The sequence below is a fragment of the Xenopus tropicalis genome, chromosome 7 (assembly GCF_000004195.4).
Source record: "Xenopus tropicalis strain Nigerian chromosome 7, UCB_Xtro_10.0, whole genome shotgun sequence".
NCBI lineage: Eukaryota > Metazoa > Chordata > Amphibia > Anura > Pipidae > Xenopus > Xenopus tropicalis.
In genome coordinates this window covers 122,600,707-122,607,264 of record NC_030683.2, presented here as the reverse complement: position 1 = coordinate 122,607,264, position 6,558 = coordinate 122,600,707, and the positions used below count along the sequence as shown (strand labels likewise).

General features: G+C 39.3%; 1 long non-coding RNA gene across 1 annotated transcript; it reads left to right on the top strand.

The window, feature by feature from the left end:
• Positions 1 to 302: 302 nt before the first annotated feature.
• On the top strand, positions 303 to 4,973 carry LOC116412473. Its single transcript, XR_004223720.1, has 4 exons — positions 303 to 360; positions 1,070 to 1,223; positions 2,473 to 2,609; positions 4,385 to 4,973. It is a non-coding gene; the product is annotated as an uncharacterized LOC116412473 (long non-coding RNA).
• The last annotated feature ends 1,585 nt before the right edge of the window (positions 4,974 to 6,558 follow it).

Below are 6,558 nucleotides of genomic sequence, written 5' to 3'. Positions count from 1 at the left end.
AGTGGGACAGTTTAAATGCCAAACTGGAAAGCTGCTTATTAGTATGTTAAAATTGTGCCCAGTTAAATATTTTTAAATTATTAGCCAGGGTTGCAGAGAGGTGTGACCAAAAATGTATACATCAAGAAGCAAGAGATCCTCTGCACTCACCAATATCACATTGTCTGCTGTCTACAGCTTTAAAGTTTATTTTAAGCTGAACATTGAGTTTGTATGTATGCAGCACAGGTTTTACATTTCTATTTTTCATCCATAGGTGGCATATAGTGTTTTCCTAGTGACAGATGGTCTCCTAGACAACAGGGGGACAACAGAGGCAGTAGGTTTTGTGTCAACAGCATTCAGCACTCTGTATCACAGGTAAGTGGTCACTCTTTTGCCCTAGGACTGTAGACAGTTAGGCTGACTAAATGAAAACAAAAACCTAATTCCTTTGGCTTGTAAGCTTGCGTAAATGTACGGGATTTATGTGGATTTTTTTTTTCAATGCTTATCAACCACAAACAACTAAAGATCTCCAACTGGTCAAAAAGTTGGCAGCCCTCTGTATGTGTTCAATGGAACCCAGCCTCATACATGGAAGTTCCAATCTAGGCTAATATATGATGCCATTAGTAGACACCAGGCTTAAAAGAGAATGCTGAATTATGTATGATAGGGACTAGGAAGTTGCTGTGCAATAAATCTTCTAACAGTGTCTCTATAAACCGCAAAAAACTTTCACATCTTTGTATTTGTATATGTTTTATTAGACACTAATGTTAACCATACATTTTATATAGAAATTATTTCACAAATCTTGTTGCAGTCTGTATTCGAGTCTGCATTTCACATTTAGATTGTGACTATTTCACTTTTCTTAACTGGTATGCAACTGCTTCTAGCCTTGCTCAGTTCAGGCTTACTAAATGGCATTAAGTGTTCTACTACATAGTGCAGCCATATGAGAATGCAGATAGAACAATATACAGTGTACATTTAAAACACAGTGTACATTTACATTTATATGTAAAAACATATACAGTTACATGATGTTCTCTGTTTTGTGTATATCCTATTCTTGTTCCAGGCCATTATCCAGAATCCATTCAGCAATGGAGGAAGCCCTACCACTGATGGCAGTTAGCTGGAGGAACACTTCACCTGTTTTCCATCTTCCACGGTGGGGGACACTACAGCAGTGTCTGTATCAACCTCTGACCCAACAGTGACTCAAGCAGGAGGTGATTGTCAAACCCTCTAACAAAATAGATCATTCACATAATAAGGACTGAACATATATGTCAAAAAGGGTAGTTTATGGCTACTTATGAAGTTTTTGGATAAAAAAACTTACTAAAAACTACCTTTGCAGCAGGCAATTTTCCATCCACTTTGGCTAGTTTCCAAATAATCAGCATGAGTTTGCACCAAAGCTGGTCCATCTGAAAACTGGTTTAATTGGTGGTCCACAGAACTGTACTGGCATATACTTATACGGTTCACTCTACTTCAGCCAGTCAAACCAGCAGCAAATCCATCACCATCTGGTGATTCAAACTTATGGAAAAATTACACTTCAGTTTTTATTTCTTTGACCCTGTCCTGGTTCTTGATAGCATTTCTGATTCCTACCAATGTACAGTTTGTTATGTTAGCTCTGAACCAGGTTGTTTCTGAAATATCTTCTGGATTCTTCCCCTAGTATGACCCTCAGAATATGGTGGTCTGCTAAAGGCTAGTATTAGTCAATCAATAAACTAATTACTACTAAGAAATTTGAGAGAACTAACACTGTAGGTTCACCAAGGTTTTATATAGAATCTAATATACTAATTATTACATTTGTATAATTTATTAATATTGGATCCAATTTCTCTTGAAACATTTTTGTTTGATCACTTTATTTTTTTATATGTTCCTGTATCATTTAAAAGATTACTATAATATAAAATATACATACAGGTATGGGATCTGTTAATGGGGAAACCCGTTATCCAGAAAGCTACAAACTATGTGTGTGTGTGTATATATGTATATATATATATATATATATACACACACACATAGTTTGGAGCTTTCTGGATAACGGGTTTCCCCGTTAACAGATCCCATACCTGTATGTATATTTTATATTATAGTAATCTATATATATATAGGCAGTGTCGGCACTCACAGGGTTTTAGCGAACTTGATAGGATGCAAAGCTAGATAGGATGCAAAAGGTGAGTTTTATTAGACCCTAATAACAATCACCTTTTGCATCCTATCAAGCTTTGTTGTCCTTAAAAAAAAATGTTCTCTAAAACCCTGTGAGTGCCGACACTGCCTATTTTTATTTTACTACTTTAGCTCTGGCACCCAGGTATTGGTTAAGTTTTTCAGTGTACTCTCCATTCCGTGTTTTGTTTATATAAATATAAACACCACTTTTTTGATTCTTATACACTAATACGATATATACACTAATACAATATTCAATTCCAAATTCAGTTTTTAGATGTATGTCAACATAAATGGGATAGAGGGATGTTAATCTTCTAACGTTTTGTGGATCCGCGATAGTATATCCAAGTCACCCTGCCATAGCACAATAAAGATTGATCTGGAGACAAAGAGCGGCAGCATCAGTGAGTATTCAGAACTGTGACTGGGGGAGTTTATTTGCTTCTTAACTATGAGGTGGGAATCTAATGGCTCGTACAGACAAGAGTTTTTATCTGCGCACCCCGGCAGTCACATTTTCCTGCATTCCACCGCAGAGGGACGCAGTTAAGAAAAAAAATCCAATTTTTCCGTATGTTGCTGTAGTCATACAGGCGCATGTAAGCGTCAAATCCAGGTGGAACACAGAATGTAGATTGCACCTGTGTGAGTACAGACACATACAGAAAAATCAAATGCATTTATTCCTGCACTCCCCTGTGGTGGAATGCATCACATTAAATGTTGAGGTTTTTATTATGCCCCTCCAGTCTTAAATGCTTTTTCCAGTATTGCCAGCAAAATTTCACATTTCGGTTCCCTTCAATGCCAGGTGTTTTATAAACATTCTGTGCTATCTCATTTTTGGGGCATTTACTGGGGGGGGGGGGGGATGGTTTAGGATTTCCAAAAAAAGCAATGCTTTTCTGAATTTAGCAGTTTCTATAAAAAATTATGACAATTCTAAAAAATCGGCTCAAAGCTTCCACTTTTTATCTCCCACATGCAACCTCAATATGAAAGACAAGGGTCCACTGAACAGCTTGATGCCCATTGTGCATAGGATCACCAATGTATCTGGCATTTAGAGACCCCAAAAGGAAGTTAGTGCATACAAATTTCAAGGCATATAACTCAGGCGGTGTATTTTTGGTAGTAGAAAATATGTAGTAAAAGTGGGGAAATAAGTAAGTTGACCCCAGAAAACTCATACTTTAAAACATGTCTTTATATGGCAAAGCACCAAACAGCAAAACTACGCTAAATGTAGCAATTAGTAATTTCTCAAAATTGTCTCAAAAGCTAGTGTTCATAACGTACCAACAACATAAAACATTCTAAATATGAATGCCATGCGTCTAATGTTGATGCCCAGTATGCATAGATTTACCAAACTATATGGCGTATAGAGGCCCCAAAATGAAAATAGTGCATATGAATTTTAACGTCTGATGCTCTGAACGCTGCAATATAAGCTCCCGGTATGTGTATTATGTGCCGTAAGACCCCCCTAACATTAGAGACCCTAGAAAACCCTATATTTTCTGAAAGAACACATTCTGACAAAACAAAAATGGGTAAATACATCTTTCTGCTGCAAACGACCACACTACAAAGTTATGCTAAACCTAGTGGTTTTTATGAAATTTCTGAAAACCATCACAAAGCTTGCATTTTACCCCATTATATAGCCAACATTTCGAAACATAAAACAATCTAAATATGAACGTCATGGGACTACTGAACAGTTTGATGCCCAATATGCATACATTTAACAAAATATATGGAGTACAGAGGCACCCAAATTGATATATAGCAGACAAAATTTCCATGGGCAAAAACAAAGAACAATGCAATAAAATCACAAAAATTTAATAAAACAACTAAAATCTGTGGGGGGGGTTTTGCCTACTGTAATCTGCAGCCAGAATCAGTCTGAATATTTTTGCTTGGGCAAATTAGTTTTACGGACAAAATTAAGTGAACAGCTCCTATGTAGGAGTGAATATGCAATAAAATGACTAAAAATGCACTAAAGATGTAATATAAGCACCAAAATAATATACATATGGTATTGCACAGTGCAAGAAAACATTCTTTTTAGGCAAAAATAGTGTGTGGCAAAATGTGTAAAAACCCCCCAAAATGTATGTGTGTGTGTTTTACGTGTAATAAGTGTGTGTTGTTTGACACTAACCAGGCAGATCGTCCTGGAGGGTAAACAGGAACCTGGAGGAGCACTTTCATCAATCAACAGGAGGAGGAAACGAGGAGGAAAAAACAATAATTATTAATAATTATTTACAAGTATGAACCTACAGAACATCCTGGGGATCTGTCTAAAGGAACAATCACCCCAACGCCCCAATTTCTACACAGGGCAGCTCCTGGCAATCATAAAGTTCACATGGTGCAATACAGTACAAGATGAACCAAATGTCTATATAAAAGTTTGCTCCAGATGTACATGAGGAATTCAATGCCTCAAAAAAATTCCAGTTAAATGGCAGGATATGGGCCATTTTACTGTGAGCTGTGGTTACTGAAAAACACAGGTTCCAAAAGTCCCTTTAAACGGACAGGGCAAGTTTATGGAATAGCATGGTCAGTTTGTTAGTGCAGAGCACGCACAATGACATACAATCTGACTGCCAGTGGAAAATCTGTCATTGAGGTAAAAATCTCACTTCAGCAGAGAATTTACCTTCCGTTCCAAGGTGTCAGCAATTTGTAATATTTATCAACCAGTCACAACTTTATAACAATAATGAATGCCAGTTTCTACCTTACATTTTTGTTACACAAGTACATGTCCTGGAGGGCAAGCAGGAACCGGAGGAGCACTTTCATGGCCAGAATCAGGTGAGGGGGCGAGACAAGGAAACAACAGGCATAGTAACCACATGCCTGTCATTTCCTATAGGGCCTCTGGGTGACCGCACCCCAGGGGCCACTTGTTCCCCACCTCGGCCCGTGGCCTAGGGGCTGGGGAACGAGCAGGAAGCAAAGAAGCAGCTTTAAAAGCTGCTCCTCCGCTCCCAAACCCAGAAGTACTGCAGAACATAGAATCTACAATTCTGTAGCACTTAAAAGGTTAAACTGACAGAGGCTCCGGACACATTAAGAAATGGCACAAAGGGGTCCTGCTATGGACAGGCAGTAAGCACTAACATTCCTCTGTAAATTATGCCCAGGCTCACTCTGTGGGCACATTAAGTATAGACTCCCTGCCTATGTGAAGGCCATAAAGTTTAACTTGTAAGGTATGAAAAGCAAGAGAAATTGTATGCTATTATAAATAATTGAAATTTTGGTGGGCAGTAAATGTTATTTTCTAGTCGTGTCATTGTAGTTCAGCCTCATGTAATGATGAGTCCATAGGGCTTATTTAGGAAATGAATTGCAGTTGCAAAGATAGCAGATACATAACCATGAAGCAGCTTGAAGGTGGAAGTAGTTCAAGGATTTTCCCGCACCAATGCACACACTTGTGGGCAATTAAGAACTGGAGATGGTGCCAATGTAGCTGTACAACATGTCCATGCATGGGCACCCCGGACAGGCCTACCTGACCAAAATCTGGCCTAAAATTGTCCAGATCTCTATTGTGCAGGTTCTGTCAGATCGGGGACCGCGTGGGCTCATTGATGTGGCCCCCGATCTGATGGCACCTGTGCATGTCATTATATTATTGCCCACCTTTAAAGGAGAAGGAAAGTCAAAATCTATTAAGCACACTATTAAATAGTACTACTATTGCTGTGTAAAAATGCTATATTTCTGGCTTGCCTAATGAAAGATTTACAGAGATACACATACTAGAAACTACATACTTGTTTCAGCGAACGGCGCCGCCATCTTGTCCACCATGCCTGTATGGGCTATTGCTGAAAAGCACAACCCCGCCTCTGATCCCAGCACCTGTCGGCTCACAAACCCATATCCCCAACCCCCTACTGTGATCCCCGCATTTGCCGGCTATGAAACCACCACTATCGCTGCCACCCCACCCCCCCCCCCTTTATCCCTGCACCCCCCCCCACGCTTTTATCTCTCCACCGGCCGGCTCATCCACCGCTACTGCAGCTGTCAACCGTTGCCATAAGCGTCTCCAGTTTTTGCTTTAATTCTTTAGTTTTATGATTTCAGCGTTTGTTTCCGCCATCGATTTGCTCAGCTGGTGCATCTTCTGTATTTTCTGAGCATTCAGCATGGTCTCTTCCTTGTTATCTGTATCTATTGGGCTGTTCCTGCTGAATGGAGGAAATTCAGTTAAGAATCTCCAGTTCCAAGCAGTAACACATCCAATCAAAATGGCAATTAAAAGAAATAGGATAGTACATAGATGAGGCCTTCCCCAACATGGTTTTCCCC